The sequence below is a fragment of the Quercus lobata genome, chromosome 4 (assembly GCF_001633185.2).
Source record: "Quercus lobata isolate SW786 chromosome 4, ValleyOak3.0 Primary Assembly, whole genome shotgun sequence".
Taxonomy (NCBI): Eukaryota; Viridiplantae; Streptophyta; class Magnoliopsida; order Fagales; family Fagaceae; genus Quercus; species Quercus lobata.
In genome coordinates this window covers 41,680,697-41,701,006 of record NC_044907.1, presented here as the reverse complement: position 1 = coordinate 41,701,006, position 20,310 = coordinate 41,680,697, and the positions used below count along the sequence as shown (strand labels likewise).

Genomic DNA, 20,310 nt, shown 5'->3' with positions numbered 1-20,310 from the left:
TATTTTTGGTGTTGCTAGGTTCTAATTCTACTGAATTGTTGTGATTCAAGGGAGGTTGATTTCTTTTATTTTTGCAACTAAGAGGTAAGTGGTATTTACTAATTTTGAGGGTTTTCCCAAAACAATGTTGATTATTAAACTATTTTTATATCAAAGAAATATGTTGATATTCTATATATAAATTGATATTTTATAAATGTTTGATGTGCACATTGACTATTAGTTTTATGAAAAACTTGTGGGACAACCTAAATTTATTTAAACTTGTATGTGTGAATATATCCTTATATTTTTTAGAATTATTAATGGATTATTTTTGTGAGCATCTTGAATGGATTATTTTAGTGAGCATCTTGAATATGTTTTGAAAACCTATGCCAAGTCGTGATTAAAAGCTTAGTATTGTATTTAGTCCTTAACAAGGGACAATCATACTAGAGCTAGTCTTTAACAAGGGACGGTACTAGAAAAGGGGACAATACACATTTGATAGCTCCTTAGTAAGGGAGTATACTGTTGAGGATACAAAAAGAAAGCTCCGTAGTAAGGGAGTGCTCCTTTAGGTTCCAAAGGAGCCATCCTTAAGAAAAGGGATGAAAATGAGGTTCCATTCTCAAAAAGGAGACAATACAACCCTGTCAATAGGGCATAAACGTTGGTCACGAGAAAAGCCTAGGTAATTGTTTATATGATGGTATTGATATATATATATATATATATATTATGATGGCTCACAATATAAAAGTATTTTTTTAATGTGAAATATTGATGACTTACAAGTTATGAAATTGTTGTAAGTATTATTTATTTGAAAAGTTTGTTCCCATACCTCAATGTTAGTGTATTCCACTTATTGGGTTATCTCACCCCCATTTATTTCCCCTTACAGATACATTAGAGGAATTATTAGAGTAGAGATTCGTGGAAGACAACAGTTATGAATTATTTTGTGGAACTGAGGAGTTCAATTTTTTTTTTTTGCTTGAAAGTAGAACAATTTAAATATATATATATATATATATATATTTGAGGGTGTTCCTAATTTTTTTTAAGGGTAAAAAAATAAAAAATTTTAATTATTATATATAATTTTTTTTTCAGGTCAGGGTGTTCCTAGGAACACCTTGAGCTGCATGTGGCGCTGCCACTGCCAATATTATTAAACCATCTACTGCTCTAAGTACATTAGTTTTCCAAAACAAATTGTAATGAAGATTTGAGAGAGAGACTTTCCACAACATCAACAACTAAGATGAACATAAAGACCATTTCCCAGTTCAAATATTCAAGACATTAGCAACCTCAGGTTCAAATACAACCAATTTTCCAAACATTTCCTATCTAGGCGTGATGGATGGAACGACTCCACTAACAAGGTCATTGCCAGATACATCTGATGACACAAAAGGATTCTTCACATTAGAGGATGATGTTGGCGAAGTCATTGCCTTTTTTGAACCTGAGAGCATAGGATCCGTTGTTTTAATGTCAAAATCAGGCATCAGAAGCCATATATTTTCAAGTTCTCAGACCACCTCTACCATTGAAGGTCTAGCATTTGTCTCATCTTCACTGTTAGTGTATAGCTTAGACTAGATTAGCCCATTGAGCTTAGCCCAGTATACTGTATTTGTAGTTTACTCATATTACTTGTACTACACATATGCCTAGCCTATATAAGGCTCTCTATTGTACATTATTATTTACATACAATATACATACTATTCAATCTTTCTTTCTCTCACTTTGTATTGTTAACAGGATATTAGAGCCATTGCTCTAACCTAGTGGTATTTTCAGGCGTTCTTCCACTGCCCTCGCCTTCACCGGTATCCACTGTCAGAAGCGAGTCACCGCTGTCACACCCAACCACTACCTCTCAGATCTAGTCTATTCATCAATCAAATTGTTGAACCACAGTTACGACATGGTATATCAAACTTCTCTGAATAAAACACAGCCAGAAACAGTCCTAAAGGAGCTCCCACGCACCCTCACACGTCGCCCCAAGTTTCTACCTGTCACAAATGCGCTGCACACGCTTTCACGCTCCACCGTGATCCTCATGCGGCTCACATGCCTGACAAGCCGCCATCACGCACTTCCAGTCGTGCCACGCACTACATGCGCTCAACTCCTCTAAGTGCCATGTCAGCCCTAACACGTCATCTACCACGTCAGCATCACACGTCATCTAGTGACGTCAGCAGATAGTACTGTTGACCGTTAACTAGCACTGTTGACCAATGACTTTTGTGCTGACTTTTTGACCAAAGTCAAAAAATTTTGAACAAGGCCAATCTTGCTTAGTTTTTTGCTTAGATTCTAATTTCGGGCTCCGTTTCTTCATTTGAGGTGTCTAAGTACTGCTTTTTGGTCATTTTATTCATTATGGCTCAACAAAATGAATGAGATATCATACGTCCTATCACTATTATGCTGGATGGTCCTACTAGCTATCATGCATGGTCTCAGAATATGATTGTCTTTCTCAAAGGTCATAAACTGTGGAGATATGTGACTGGTTCAATTCCTAAGCTAGTACCAAAACATCAGTACAAAGCCACAGCTACTGAAGATGCCTCCAAGACTGTTGTTATAGCAGATGATTATGAAGAACGCCTAGAGGAATGGGAGAGTATTCAGAGTAAGATCTTGTCTTCGTTTATCAATACATATATTGTAACGACCCAAGGAAAAGCGCTAGCCACATCTGCGTTATACCTCAAAAGGACTAGTCACAATTGAGGCTCCTTGTAGTTGTTAATAAAGTTCAGTTCAACCTAGTATACCCGATGTGGTACTCATTACATACCCACACATATCACACAATCAATCAAATTGGGGCATCACAATCTCCCCCACTTAAATCCCTAACGTCCTCATCAGGGCCCACTTTGTGGGTAGTGTCTTCGAGCCCACACGGGGTTACCAGGCCAGCTCTGATACCATATGTAATAACCCAAGGAAAAGCGCTAGCCACATCTGCGCTATACCTCTATACCTTAAAAGAACTAGTCACAATTAAGGCTCCTCGTAGTTGTTAATAAAGCCCAGTTCAACCCAGTAAATACCCGATGTGGGACTCATCACACACCTACACACATCACACAATCAATCAAATTGGGGCATCACAATCTCCCCCACTTAAATCTCTAACATCCTCATTAGGGCCCACTTTGTGGGATAGTGTCTCTGAGCCCACACGGGGTTATCGAACCTAGCTTTGATACCATATGTAACAACCCAAAGAAAAGTGCTAGTCATATCTGTGCTATACCTCAAAAGGACTAGTCACAATTAAGACTCCTTGTAGTTGTTAATAAAGCCCAGTTCAACCCAATAAATACCCGATGTGGGACTCATCACACACCTACACACATCACACAATCAATCAAATTGGGGCATCACAATAAAGGACTAGTCACAATTGAAGTTCCTTGTAGTTGTTAATAAAGTCCAATTCAACCCAGTAAATACCTGATATGGGACTCATTACATACCCACACATATCACACAATCAATCAAATTGGGGTATTACAATCTCCCCCACTTAAATCCCTAACGTCCTCGTTAGGGCCCACTTTGTGGGTAGTGTCTTCGAGCCCACACGGGATTACCAGGCCGGCTCTGATACCATATGTAACGACCCAAGGAAAAGCTCTAGCTCATCTGTGCTATACCTCAATTTTGACTAGTCCTTTTGAGGTATAGCGCAGATGTGGCTAGCGCTTTTCCTTGGGTCGTTACATCTATTCCCTTCATTCATAATCTTCTTCCTTGCCTTGAGACTGCTAAGGCTGCTTGTAAATTTCTGGTCGATCGCTATAATTGTACTAATGAATCAAGCCTAGAGTTCCACATTGAATCAAAACTTTATCAAATGTGCCAAGAGACAGGTCAATCTATTTCTGATTTTTATTCTCAGACTTCTACTATGTGGGAATAACTCTCTGCTGCAGATCCTCCACTAGTGTGTTCTAAGGACATTGAGCTCTTTGTCAAATATCGGATTGCCGTAAATTTATGCACTTCATGATGAGTTTACATGAGGATTTTAAGCCTACTAGGGCTTCTCTGCTTAGCCAATCTCCTACTCCTTCTCTTGATGCTATAGTCAAGGAGCTCATTTCTGAGGAGAACCGTCGGCCTACTCATCACATGTCATCATCTAATCATGTATTGGCTACACCATCTCCACAACCTCCCATTGTTGCATTCACTGCTCCTCCATGGATAAACTCTGGGCATCCCACCTCTTAGTCTTCCAAAGGTACTTGCTACGAGTTTTGCCTTACCAAAGGCCATGACATCTCAGTTTGTGGCAACCTGCAAAAATTTCTGCAAAAGTAAAATAAAGCTTCTCTTCCTCAAGCAACTGTTGTATATCCTTTAGATCCATCAATTCATGTAGGTCCATCTTTGGCTTTCTCACTTACTACGACTGATATTGAGGTAGTAATTCAACAGGTTTTATCCCGAACTTCCGTTACCCTTGCTGTCACCTTAGGTAAACAACCTTGGTTTTTTGATACTGTATGTTGTAACCATATGACTCCTGATGAATCCCAATTTTCTGATAAGGCACCCTTAGAACACCCGATTACCATTCACACTGCTGATGGAACTCTTATGCTTGTTAGTCATAAAGGAAAAATCTCTTCTCCTTGTTTGTCCCTCAGTGACACTTTTCTTATCCCAAAGTTATCCCTCAATTTGCTTTCTGTTGGTCAACTTTGTGAATTAGGCATAGATCTTCTATTCACTAATCATGGTGTGGCTGTGCAGGATCCCCGGATGAGTCAAGTGCTTAGGACAGGCCGTAAGGTTGGTCGCATGTTTAAGGTTCATGGCTTAAAGATTCCTTCACAAGTTGTTTCTGTAGCTGCTACCACTGCCACCCCCTCATCTGATCTATGACATGCTCGTCTTGGTTATCCATCCTTATCTCATCTTCATTTGTTAGCTTCTCAAGGCCATTTAGGTTCAATTCAGTTTCAAAAATTTGATTGTACTTCCTGTCATTTTGGTAAACAAACAAAATTTCCCTTTAATAATAGTGACTTCTTTTCTTCTGTACTTTTTGATCTTATACATTCTGATATTTAAGGTCCTACACCTGTTCCCACTGAGGGGGATTAAGATATTTTGTCATACTTGTGGATGATTTGTCTCAATATAATTGGATATATCTGCTTCACCTTAGGTCTAAACTTGTGTCTATTTACCAAACATTTCATAAAATGATTAAAACACAGTTCAATCACATTGTCAAAATCTTTCGATCAAATAATGCTCAAGAATATAATGATAAATCTTTCTTATCCTTTTTAGATAGTCATGGGACCCTTACTCAGCGGTCTTGTCCTTACACCTCTCAACAAAATGGTCATGCAGAATGAAAATATCGTCACATTCTTGATGTTGTCCACACCCTTCTCATTTCTACCTCTCTTCCTAAGTGCTTTTCTGGTGAGGCCACACTCACTACTGTGTACACCATTAATCGTATTCCTTCACCAACTACACACAACAAATCACCATTCGAGCTTCTCTATAGCCAAACCCCTAACTACTCATTTCTTCGGGTTTTTAGTTGTGTTTGCTTTATTTCTCTTCCCCCTCATGAACGAACAAAGCTCCAGCCTCGTGCTCGTCTTTGTTGTTTCCTTGGTTATGGTGTATCTCAAAACGGGTTTCACTGTTATGATCTCATTTCTCATCGCCCTCATGTCTCTCGTCATGTTGAGTTTTGGGAACATCGTCTTTTCACGAGTCTTCAGCAGTTTCCTATGTCCTCTTCCTCAGAGTCTCCCATTTTTACTGATCTTTTCCTCCCTCTCTATCCTGAACTTATGGAGGATTCTTCGACATTAGCTGCCTCTCTAGACGACTCATCTCCAATTCTGTCCCTGGCATATGACCCGCCTGTCTTGAATCCTATGGCACCACCCTCTCCTGAGTCTCTTGTTGGTCCTAAACTTTGTCGTTCCACTCGAGTAAGCATTCCTCCCCCTTATCTCACTGATTATCATTGCTCTTTTGCTCTTACCACCCTCTATGAACCCCATACCTATCATGAAGCCCATACTGACCCTCTTTGGTAGCAAGCTATGAATGAAGAACTAGATGACCATCATAAGAATCACACTTGGGATATGGTTGATTTGCCCCCTGGTCAATCTGTAGTAAGTTGTAGGTGGCTTTACAAGATCAAGACCAAGGCTGATGGATCTGTTGAATGATACAAGGCTCGCCTAGTTGCCAAAGGCTTTACTCCGGAGTATGGCATTGACTATGAGGAAACATTTGCTCCTGTTACTTGCCTTACATCTGTCAGATGTCTCATTGCTATGGCCGCTATTCGCAGTTGGCCTCTTTATCAAATGGATGTGAAGAATGCTTTCCTCAATGGAGACCTCCAAGAACATGCAACCACCCTTTAGCTATCCACACTCAAATAGTCAAGTTTGTTGCCTTCGCCGTGCTCTTTATAGCCTCAAGCAGGCTCCTCGAGCTTGATTTGAAAGGTTTAGCTCAATTGTTGCTCAACAGGGTTTCACTTCAGTCCTCATGACATTGCTCTCTTTATTATTGGAGATGATTCTGCAGGTATCAGCTCTCTTCAACACTTCCTTAGTCAGCATTTTAAGATGAAAGATCTAGGCACTCTCATCTGGGCACTCTCAGCTATTTTCTTAGGCTTGAGGTTACCTCATCCTCTGATGGATACTATCTCTCCTAAGCTAAATATGCTTCAGATCTTCTCTCCAAAGTAGGTATCACTGACAACAAGACTATTTCCACTCCCTTGGAATACAATGCAAAACTCACAACCTTGGATGGTGAACCAATATCCGATGCTACTCGCTATCATCAGTTGGTTGGTAGTATGACCTATCTCACTATTACTCGTCTGGATATTTCTCATGTCGTGCGTATGGTTATTAAGTTCATGGATGCCCCTCATCCTATTCACTATGATGCTGTTCTTCGAATTCTCTGATATGTCAAAGGCACACTTTATCATGGTCTCCACTACTACTTTCGAGTCTTCTCTTGAGTTTCATGCTTATTAAGATGTGGACAGGCAGGTAATCTGACTAATCGATGCCCTATCCCAGGTTTTTGTTTCCTGTTGGGCACTTCTCTTGTCTTATGGCGTAGCAAGAAGCAGGATGTGGTTTCCCATTCCAGTACTAAGGCTGAGTATCATACCCTTGCCGACACCACCTACAAGCTTGTCTGGCTTCGCTGGCTCTTAGCTGACATGGATGATTCACAACTCACTACCACTCATCTTTATTGTGAATCAGTGCTATCTACATTGCTCATAATGATATCTTCCATGAATGCACCAAGCACATTGAGATTGATTGCCATATCACTCGCCAGCTTACTGATATCTTCATCAAGTCTCACCCACCTGGTCATCTTCGAGATCTTATATCCAAACTTCAGTTGGCTTCCTCCTTGCCACCTTGAGTTTGAGGGGGGATGTTAGTGTATAGCTTAGACTAGATTAGCCCATTGGGCTTAGCCCAATACACTGTACTTGTAATTTACTCATATTACTTGTACTGCACAAATGCCTAGTCTATATAAGACTTTCTATTGTACATTATTATTTACACACAATATACAGACTATTCAATCTTTCTTTCTCTCACATTATATTGTTAACATTCACAACACTTGAGAGCCAAAGTCAAAAATTTCACCACACATTCAGAAGGATAAGATCCCATTCGATCATCAATAACTGAAAAGATCATACCAGATTGATATGCGACATTAACTTGGAATGGATAAAGACAGTCAAAAACTACAAGTTCTCATTTTATTACACCAAATTTAAGCCATTGTTGCCTAGAGGATGATATGATAACAACATTATGACAAAGTGATCTTCACTGTATAAAATTCTGTTTGGCATAGGATTGTAAAAAGATTTCAATGTTTTTTTGAAGTTAAACTGAAACTTGCAACTCAAGATCTCCCTCTTGACTATTACACCTAGTATAAAATGACATATGGCAGAGGAGAATTTTCATTATGGATTAAACTGCAAGGGTAAAATAAATTACAGAACAAAAATATCTTTCATGCCCAATCACCTAATGTACCATTGGGCTCCTATTGAATCTAAGGAAAACAAGTCTATAACGTTTTACCTCTCTTAAAATACAATACCAAGGCTATAGACATCACCCTTGTCTGTTAGTTTATGAGTTAAATAATACTCCGAATCTAGGTAACCCTGCAAATTTAATATAGAGAATGAAATAATAAAGAAATAGATATTAGTCATATCTACTACCACACAATATTTAGTCTATTTCATCTTGTTTGAGTTTGACTTATTTATTTTGATAAAAAAAAAAAAGTATAAATTTATAATTTAAACAAAAATGGAAATGGAAGACACTATTATCATTTCATTTTTATTTTTTTTACCAAGAAGGATTGGAAGCCCAGGCTAGATTGTCAAATGAAGAAACATATAAAACTTATAGGCACTTAACATGTGGCACTGGTGCCACAATAAAGAGAACACTGATGATGAAATCAATGATAGGAGGTGGAAAAATTCACTCGTCAACCTAGACTCATGAAGTTTATAATTCTATTTAGGAAAATGTCATAAATAAGTGTCTTACTGGTGTTCCCTTCACAACTGTGGATACATGAGCAGGCAAATCTCCTTCAATATCAGGAACTGGTGCAAGTCGAGAAAGTCCAAAATCAGCAACTCTTTCTGTATACTTAGAGTCCAATAATATGTTGTTGGCCTTGATATCTCAATGAAATATTGGGGGATCAGCATTCGTATGTAGGTAAAGGATGCCCTTAGATGATCCTAGGGCAATTTTCAATCTCATAGCAAAACTCAGAGGTTCTTTAGACTTAATTGTATTATTGCATACATGAACCACAAATAAGCTCATTTGAATATGATGTATATTTTGAAAAGTAAATTTGTTAGGAGAAGCAAACTTAAAAGGTGTATGTAAGGTGTACCAGAAAGGTGATCCCTTAGAGTACCATTTAATATGAACTCATAGACCAACATCTGCATCCACAACAATACTAACATGAAGCTCTTCCCAAGCAATATTTTTAAACAAATTCAACCACAAAGAATAAAAATGCCAATCCTTGGTATGGAAGCCAAACAATTTTGCAAGAGAAACATACTGCTTATGAAGAACAGTACTATAGAAAGTTCATTGTGAAAGGAGATAATAAGTTATTGATACATTTTTTTTTAATCAAATCATCCTTAATTTATAAAGAACTCTGCATATGCTTCTACATCATTAACAAAAAAAAAAAAAAAGGCGGAAATCACATTTTCATCCCTACATTTTCAGGTGATTCTCACTTTGGTCCCTAGATTTTATTTTTACCGCTTTTAGTCCCTATCTTGAAAACGCTTCCCATTTTGGTCCCTGCCATTACATCAAAGACGGAAAATGCACATGTGGCAAATGGTAGAATTAAAAAAATATTAAAAATATTTTATTTTATTTTAAAATAAAATAAAATTTTAGTTATCAATAATTTTAAAATAAAAATATTAAAAATTTTAGATAAAAATAATTGTTCTTCATATTCTTCCCCCAAGAACATGGTTGCCCAGAAAATAAGAAATTCAAGATTTTCTTCTCTTTTATTTCATTTTCTTAGCATCCAAACAAACAAAAACATATACAAAATCATGATCAAACTCAGATACTCTAACACAATCAACTAACAAATGAAATAAAAGAGTAAATAAAGCTCAGCCTCTCGCTCTCCTCCTAGAGAACTTGCCAATGGGTCTGTTACATTGCAAGAGTGGCAGGCCGGGGGCACCAACTCCCCTTTGCCAACTACGATCACCGATATCGTTGACCAAATGAAGGCTTTGGAGATAGATATTGATGCCCACATGAACTTTGGTGGTAGCGGTGGCAAGCTCCAGGTCCTTCTTCAACTTTGTTTTGTTTTGTTTTTACTTTTATTTTTATAAATTTAATTTAATTCTTTGTTTGGTTTCTGGGAAAGCTAAGGAAAGAAGTACTCACGAATTCAAGCTGGGTGTTGGAGAACACTAAGCATCACTTTTGTTTGTTGAAAAAAATGAAGAAAAGAAAAATAATAAATCTATTGGGTTCATTTATTTATTTACTTATTAATTAACCACAAACATCAATTCAAAGGGGTCTAATTAATTGAGATTGAAAATTGAGGTGGGTAACAGGAGAATAGAGGAATGGTGATGATTTGATGCAATTTCTATCAGCAATTTTCATCCTTAAAGTATTTTGGGCAACCATGTTCTTGGGGGAAGAACATGAAGAACAATTATTTTTAACTAAAATTTTTAATATTTTTATTTAAAATTATTGATAACTAAAATTTATTTTATTTTAAAATAAAATAAAATATTTTTAATATTTTTTTTAATTCTGTCGTTTCTCACGTGTGCATTTTCCGTCTCTGATGTAACGGCAGGAACCAAAACGGGAAGCGTTTTTCAAGATAGGGACTAAAAGTGGTAAAAATAAAATCTAAGGACCAAAGTGGGAATCGCCTGAAAATGTAAAGACGAAAATGTGATTTCCGCAGCAAAAAAAAAAAAAAAATTGGCAGCATCTCATCTATCATGTGTCTAGATTGAGTTTGATTTACTCTATTTTATTTTATTATTATTTTTTTTTTCTTTGACCGCTTTCATGACCTTATGATTTCATTGTATCAACTTCCTAAGTTGATGGGAATCATCAACTCATGTTCGTGTATTCCACCATGAGAATGATGGATAATCCAATCTTTTGTAAAAAAAAAATTCTATATGTCCAATCAAGATAAGAATAAGCACCTGTTCACCTTCTTCATCACACAATCCATCAAAGACACAAGGTTTCGATGATGTAACCATGACAACAATTCTATCTCTGTCAAGAACTCCCTCTCACCCTGTAAAGATCCCTCTTGGGCACGTTTTATGGCCACAAGAATACCATCAGCTAGAATGCCTTCATAAACCATCCCATACCCTCCTTGGCCAACCTGAGAAGAGCTGTTAAAGTTGTTTGCAGCCAGAGCTATTTCTCCATAAGTGAAATCCTTCACACCATCAATTTTCATGGTGGTCCAAGACACTGTAACTTAAATACAGGTCAAATGTTAAAAATGAAAGATGTTGTGCCGATTTGTTTTAAAATAACTAATACTATTATGCATACTATCAGAATGCTTTATTGTATACATATATGTGGTGGAACATTCGTAAGATGGTGGGTATACTGTAGGGATAGGAACAGAAGTGGAATTTGTTAAACTCTGAGTGTCATTTTCAAGTTGACAGAACTGAAGATTTACATTGCCGTTGCATACGGGATTCCCTTGAAGCCTGAAAATTAATTATCAAAACAAGTGACATGATAATTGTATCAATGTGTATGTCTGTTACACCTCTGATTTTTTTTTTTAATTATTAAAACTAAAAGGAGCACATCTTAACAAGTAATCACGTTACTTTAAGATGCATTTTTTTACTCATGAAATTCTACATGAAGCTAATTAGCAAGTGCAAATTGGGGAGCAAGTATAGAAGCAAACCAGACAGTGACATTCGAAGGTAGAACAGTACTGCCAGTAAGATTTGAAAGATTATTATTCTGCAACTCCCTGCAATACCAAAGGGCCACAAGCAAGCGCTTAGAAAATCAAGTATTAGATGCTTGAAAACTTATTGAAGTCAATCCAAGATGTTACATATTGGAATTTTACAAAAGAGTGCATTGTAATCAGTAAAACGAATCAACTTTATTTGTACCAATATAAGCACAAGATGTCTAAGAGCATGAACGTGCACACACACACACCCAACAGAAAATTATGCTTTAAACTAAGGGAAATAGAAACATTGTCACTCAGATCTTACACTGTAAGGTTTCCCTTTGCATTCAAAGTCCTACTATCCCAAATGGCGGATGGAAATGAACCGTTTAATTGAATTATTTGCAAGTGACCTGCCATGGGGAATAATTTACCAAATAAAGCAATTTATTAATTAACAGTTTAATTTATTGACTAATATCAACTGGTAACTTTATAAGTAACTGTTGAGATAAGTGGAAACTCAAATTTAGATAGATATGAAATGATTTACTATAACATTGAACTATAGAATTTGTTAAATTACTGATTGTTCCAAAAGCTTAACAATTTGGGACAATCGGTAATTTAACATGGTATCAAAGTTTTTGGGACAATCGGTAATTTAACATGGTATCAAAGCAGGAGATCATGAGTTTGATCCTTGTCTTCTCCAATCCGATGTGCCAAAAGCTTAAAATTTTGGAACAATCGGTAACTTAACAACTAAAAATACGGAAGGAGGAAAAAAGTAGTGGAGGACTACTCACAGTTCCTAAAGAAGAGGAAGACCCGAAAAGTTTGTCAGAATTGTTCTCGTTAGATTGTTGTTAGATAAATTGCTGAGCATATTGTTTGAATAATAGATATCAGAAGTCAAGGGAATTGCTTGCGTAAATTATGTTCAAAAACTGAAAGATGTGTCCGAATATTTCGTAAATTTGGAAAATAATTTTAAACAAAATACAAAAACCAGCAGATGACATGTCATTCAAAAGATGGAGAATCTTACATAGTCGTGATACTCACAAAAAGTCTATTTTGATGTATGGTTCCATTTAGCTGATTTGAACTAAGATCTCTAAAATTTATGTAAGTTAATATTAAAGTATAAGTAGCTAGCAGACTGATCTTTGATAAAGTAAAGAGAAAATTTTATTCAGTTTGGTGCATTTATCTTTCTGACTTAAAAGCTCATTCATAATCAACGTCAAATAGATGAAAAAAGGAAAATAGAATAAAGCAACTAACATATAACCAAGCTGTCGTATTTGACACAAATCAGGAACTGGTCCTTGCAAACTGCAGTTACTAAGACTCCTGGAAAATCCAACCAAAACACAAATATTAACAATCTTTCTTTGACATATCATGTGACACAGATATGCATACTCCTTGATTGCCATCTTGCAAGCATATAAAGCTCCAAATAACATGAAACATTTTTGATATCTGATTACATAAACTGGTATGGAACATTGTTGTACCAGTGGCCTAGAGGTTTCAAAAAAAAAACACTTTATATGCCTCCTTAGTTGGCTTAACAAACACCACAATCTAAGTTAAGTAACTTTCCCATTTAATTTCTTTTCAATCAATGTTTGAATAATTTATATATTTCCGACAAAATGTATATCATTTTTTTTTTATTTAATTTTGCTAGTTTTTCCATCTGTTAGAATTTGGTGCTTGCTGAAGAACATTCAAAAATCAAAAATATAAACATCCACACACTAGAAATATAAACATTACCACAAGACATCAATATTTAACAAGGTTTGGCAAACTCAATGTCTACATCCCTAGACAAACAACAACAAAAATTCACTATCAAGAATATGGATTACAACACATAACTAATGCCTAGAAACTAGACTCACACTCTCACAACAATACTCACAACCTTCACAAATACCAACACACTCAAAACTTCTCACAAATGCAAACAAATCCAAACCCTAATACACCAAAACAAACTCTGAATATCAACTCGCAAACTTGACCTTTTCACTATCCAAAAAAACCTAATACACCCAATGATACTCTCAAAGTAACACAATAAACAAACTTTCAAGTCTCACATGTAGGTCCCTTTCAAACTACTCTTCGAAGAAACCTACTCGTGTTCTTCTAATAGCCTTCCCTTCTTTCCTCCTTATGGTAGGATTTATTCGGAGAAAACCACAAAACCATTTACAGTACTGTCTTCTATATATAAGGTGTCAGTATATATTCCTTGGTGGAAAAGAAGTATCAAATTACTTCTTTTATAAGGAATAAATTTTCCTCCCACACCAAGAAAACTAAAACCAAGTCAAAATGGGAGAAAATTTTCATCAAATCTCCACACAGACCCAAATACCATCGAGTAATCTTCGTTCTTTCTGTTACAATTCCATCATAGTCTAAAAACTTTTTCCCCAAATAAGTTGATCATCATTTCCATGTATAAGGCCAAACTTGTGTGCGCCTATATCAAACCAATTACAAACTTGTACAAAAAATCTTTTCTTGAACCACACTAAGATCAACCTAGCTTTGATAACAGCTTATCAGAATTTCAGTGTGCATTTACACAAACGAGAAATGAAATATCAATACAAGACAACAATGTTTACTGTGGTTTGAACAACTTTATGCCTAGATCCACGGGTAAGGCAACTAAGTCAAAATAAGAATCTAAGACAATTACCAACATCCTATTTGATGATGCCAAAAAATCACTAGTGAGCCACACAGTCCCTGCACGCTCGCAACAATACCTACACAATAAAAAGAAAAGACCTTACAGAGAACGGTGTGGTGCCGACCAAATATCCTCTAAAGGTCAAGTTAGAATCTTTTCGCAACTCTAAAATGTCAGAGCTGGAATCAATTATGCATACCTTTTTTTTTAGGGTCTTCAAGTTTTTATAGTAGTGTAGAATCAAAATTCTTTGCTTGCATCACAAGTCTTTTCCTTGTGGAGAAGATCTCCATCAATGCGCGTATCTTCCAGAATCCTCTTCATGTTAAAATTCTATTCATATTGGGACACTATGGACTAGGGTTAATCTTGAGGCACAAGTCGTTTCCGTTTAGGGTTTCTTGGAGACCACATAATGACCAATTCAATGCCACATGGCCTTTTGATCCATCCACCCTGGGTCCGTTCACATCAGATCCGTTTACTTTAGCCCATTTGTCTTGCACTGTCAAGTCCATCTAAATGGATCCGTCACCTCTAATTTTCTTCCTCTTCACTATTTATTTCAGTTTTGCATTTTTGCCAAAATAATAAACAAAACCTTTTTGCCTCACACCTCAAGGCTAGCACCTCAATCCACCTTTACTTTTGAAACCTAGATAAAAACACAGGACAATAACATAATATTATACACTTACAACTTCCGTAATTTAGACATGTTGCCATAAGAAGCTGGAATTGTAGTCCCATCAAAGTTATTGTTATCAAGTTGGCTATAAAACAAAGAAAATGAAGCATCAAGAAACTTGAGAAAAGATTGCTTAAGTATTATTAGATTATAGAAAAAGGAAAATTAGAAATCATGACCTTGTTCAAGAAGAGAAGAAAAAGAAAAAGAAAATAAATTCAAAAATCTTAATTGTAATTGTAATGACATTTTTAAGTGATAAAAAACAAAAATATTTATGTTCCAAGAAATAAGAAACCATACAGTATCAGTAAATTTGGCAATTCGGAGAACTGTGGAGGAAGAGACCCTGATAAGTTGTTATTATCAAGAAGGCTGCAGGTCAAAAGTTGAAGATGGTCACTGATCTCACAGATTGTACTGACAAATAAGACAAATAATATACAAGATAACCAGTTACCGACTTACAAGTGAATAAGACTTAGTAATCTGGATAGCTGAGGCGGGATTTGCCCACTGATCAAATTGTTGTTCATGTAACAGCTCATAGAAAAGAGAAGTATGAGGGTTAATCATTGTAGAACGGATTTTAGACACTATAGCATCAGAAACACACTCACAAGTGCTTTGTTTTGTTCAAGAATGCAAATGATTTAAGTAGTCGTCCTGATATATGGTTTTGGTCAATTTGTATTCTATCCAAGTTTGGAAGATAACCGAGCTCTTTAGGCAAGGGACCTGTTAATTGGTTTCCATTCATAAGCCTGGAACATACAAAATATTGAAAATGGAATCAGAGACAAAACAATGTATTGCAGATTTGCAATATTAAAATATCGTGTATTCAGAAAAGTGCCGACATATAAAGTAAATTAGTTCAGATACAAGGATTATTTCCTATAGTATTTAGAATTCAAAGGCTTTGAAATGCACAAACTAGTAGCATATCTGCATTTCTTAATGGTCTAAGCATGTAATCCTGTGACTGCAATATTGAATGTCTAACCTGTCCAACAGAGAAGCTGCTCAACTTACCAGAGAAACAAAGACGTAATATTGCCTATCTCCTTTGGTATACTCTCACTTATGTTGTTCCACATAAAATCCCTTCAAAAGAGTAGACAGAGAAAAATATATTAGTAAGATAAGTACATCAAATGCTACAATGGGGGTGAGAATAACAATAACCCAGAACATGAAGTGAAAGAGGTAACCAAAAACTTTGAATAACAAAAAGTATCATGGCACAGAAAAGTAGCTTTCAGATATGCTTTTCCTTACAATATAGTCAAATTCGATAACTGGCCAAGCTTTGGTGCGAAACTTCCTAACAAATTCATATTTAATAGTAACCTGCAGAAAGGCAGCCCAGAAAGGAATTATTAAAGCACCACATTAGTTCTTCAACAGAAATTCCTACATGTAGTAAATAGAAAAGCTGTATCAACGCTTTCATGGTCTTTTATCTGAACCATATTTTCTAGAAAAATTGTGGAACATGGGGCTGTTAGATCAAGTCCCAATAATTTTTTGAATCTTAAATGAACTAAAGAACCGAGGAATTTCATTCCCTTCATCAACTAATATGACTAGAGATAAAAGTGGAATACGAAATATCTCATCATGCAAGGGGGACAAAAGAAATAAAAAAGAAAAGTGTTCTAAGTGGAAGAATATACAACATTATTAGAATCAATATTGCTCCCTGATAAAAATAAAATAGCAAAGGTTAAAATCATACAATTGATCTACATGTAGATATCCATCATCTAAGGTAATATTGTAGCACACAATCCTTGTTCATGGATCTCCTTGATCCCAGTTACTCAGATTCCTATTGGGATCTATCAATCTGCTCTTGATGCCCTGCAATGCCTTCCCTACAAGTGAATACAAATTTTAATCATCATTTCATCAACATGAACATTTACAAAATTCACTAGCTTTGCTGATCCATGTGTTTCTCTAATTCTAGTATCAAGGTGGGCAGTCACCTAAATCATGGTGACAATATGTATATAGGTGATAATAATTACTATGAATTTCAACCCAAGTCAGAGAAACCAGTTGATCTGAGGTTGTTGTCATTGCTAAAATTCTTTAGGGAGCTCTATGTTTGAAGAAGGAAACTATGCAAGAAAAGTTTTCCTAGACTTCATGATGAATTTGTAGAGTTGTCTAAGAAATGTGGTGGTGTTGTACCTCAAGTGCAAGTACCTCATCTCCAAGTGAATAGAATGAGATCAACTCCAACCTTGCAAAGGAGTTTGAGCATTGGCTCACCGCAAACACCATCTAATAGAGGAGGAGAATCGGATTTGAGGCTTGACCGGTTTAGGATCCGTACTCTAAACGTAGGCGGTAGTGGTGGTGGTAGAAGCAATGACGGCAGCGGTATTGTTGTTCAAGATGAACTATACATGTTTACTAAGTTCATCTTGGATAACAGGTAATGAAATTGTTTATGTCCAAGTGCCTTAGTGAAGAAATCTACAATCTGGTGTCTAGTAGGAACATGGAAGGTCTTGATCACACCATCTTGAATCTTCTCTTGGATGAAGTGACAATCTATTTCTATATGCTTTGTTCTTTGATGGAAAACTGGATTTGCATCAATATATATAGCTGCCTTTCTACCATAATAAAGAGAAGCTGCTTGATTGTGCTCTAGTCCAAAGGTCTTGAGCAAAGCTATTAGCCAAACAATTTTACTTGTGATTGTAGCCATTGATCTGTATTCAAACTCTACTGAAGATCTTGATAAAACCTATTGCTACTTACACTTCCAGGAATCAAAGACTCACCAAGAAAGACACAAAATCCTGATATGGACCTTCTGGTGTTTGGACATGCTGCCCAATTAGTATCACAGTAGGCCTTAAGTCTCAATTCTAAGCTTGCAGAAAGAAACAACCCCTGATCTGGTGTCTTCCTTAGGTACTTAAGAACTCTATAAGCTGCTTGCAAGTGAGGCACTTTGGGGGAACTCATGACTTGGCTAAGCTTGTGTACTGAGTGGCATATGTCTAGTCTAGTGAGGGTCAAATAGAGCAATTTACCTATCAATCTTCTGTACAAGGAAGGATCAAGAACATCTTCTCCCATTGAACTACTGAACTTTGCAAATTGCTCCATTGGCACATTGGCAGGCTTGCTAGCTAGCAAACCTGTATCAGAAAGTAGCTCCAAGGTAAATTTCCTTTGACATAAGCTAATACCCTCTAAGAAATACTTCAAAGTGCCAAGATCTTTTAATTTGAATTTGTTGTCTAGGAAAAGTTTAAAGGTGTTGACAGCATCCACATCATTGCTAGCTTTGAGAATGTCATCAACATACACTAGTAAAATGATAATTGAACCTTTGTGAACCTTAGTGAAGATAGAATAGTCGGATTTTGATTGGATGAAACCATCAGCAATGATTGTAGTAGACAACTTAGCTAACCACTGTCTGCTAGCTTGCTTGAGGCCATAGAGAGAATTTGTGAGCTTACACACCTCCCCCTTGCTGCCAAATCCAAGTGGAGGAACCATGTATACTTCCTCATCTAAATCCCCATGGAGAAAGGCATTGTTGACATCCAATTGAAAGAGATGCCAACCATAAATAGCAGTAAGAGCCAGCAATGTTCTAACGGTCACAAACTTCACCATAGGAGAGAAAGTCTTATAATAATCAATGCCCTCAGCCTTAGTGAATCCCTTAGTAACTAGTCTGGCCTTGTATCTCTCAACAGACCCATTTGCCTTGAGTTTAATCTTGTACACCCATTTGCAACCAATTGGAACCTTGCCAGGAGGAAGTTTGGTCATAACCCAAGTGTTGTTAGCTTGAAGAGCATTAATCTCAACCTTGATGGCAACTTGCCACAAAGGATTAGTCAAGGCTTGAGCATAAAAGGTAGGTTCTTTGGCAATAGTTAAAGCAATAGCAAAAGCACTATGTGAAATAGACAATCTATCATATGAAAAAGAAGAAGAAAGAGGATAAAGAATACTTGGACTATCAGAAATAGAGGAATCATGTGATTAAGGTAGAGAAGCAGTGGCCAACACATGAGCAAATGCAAGATTACAATGATAGTCATGAAGATATGAAGGTGGTTTATGAGTCCTAGAAGACCTTCTAACAGATGGTAACTCAGGTAAAGGAGAGGAAACAGTAGCAGGAAGCTCATTATGATCAGAAGAAGGGACATTGATAAATGGAGAAAAAGCTGAATCAGAATGCACAAGGTCAAGAAATTCATCAGGGGGAACAGCAGGATCAATAGAAGAGAAAGGAAGGGAAAATTTGCCAGAAACAAAAGGAGTAACATCTGGAACTGAAGTTTGAGGTGGAAAAATAAAAGAAGAAGATGGAACAAAAGGTATAACAGATTTGGATGTCCAATGTTTGAAAGGAAAAGTGAACTCCTTGAAGATGAGATCTCTAGACAAGAAAACAGTCTTAGAAGCTAAATCATACAATTTATAACCGTTTGTACCAAAAAGGATAGCCTTTAGCCCTAGGATCAAACTTTGTTCTATGTCTAGTTAAGGTAGAAGCATAACACAGACATACAAAAGACTTAAGATGATTATATGTAGGAGGATGACCCAAGAGCCTCTCATAAGGAGTAAGATTTTGAAAAAGTGGACTAGGAAGCCTATTAATGAGATAGGTGGCTGTCAGAACACAATCTCCCCAAAATTTCAAAGGCAAATTTGCCTAAAATCTTAAGGCTCTAGCAACATTTAAAAGATGCTTATGTTTCCTTTCAACCATAGCATTTTGTTATGGAGTCTCAAAACATGACAATTGATGAATGACACATTTAGAAGCATAAAAGGAAGAAAGGGAAAATTTAGGTCCATTATCTATTCTAAACACCTTGATAGAAACTTTGAATTGTGTTAAGATCATATTAAAGAAGGATTGAATCAAGGAAGAAGCATCAGACTTATGCGTCATCAAATATACCCAAGTAAACCTGCTGTGATCATCAACGAAGGTAAGAAAATACCTTGATCCATTCAGGAAAGGTGTGGAATATGGTCCCCAAATGTTAGCATGAATCAAATCAAAGCAAGATAAAGAAATGCTAGTAGAATGAGGAAAAGGAAATTTTTGCTGTTTAGCTAAAGGAAAAATATGACAATCAAAAGGCTTATTATTATTGCAAGATTTGATTTCGGGTACAATGGTATTCAACAAATTCAATCTTTGTGAAGATGGATGACCTAATCTATAGTGCCATAGCCTAAAAACACTATATGAGGAATCAAGATTACAAGAATTAATACT

General features: G+C 36.4%; 1 pseudogene; it reads right to left on the bottom strand.

Annotated features, from left to right (window-relative positions):
- Positions 1–1,278: 1,278 nt before the first annotated feature.
- On the bottom strand, positions 1,279–20,039 carry LOC115985209 (annotated as a pseudogene).
- Between the last annotated feature and the right edge of the window lie 271 nt (positions 20,040–20,310).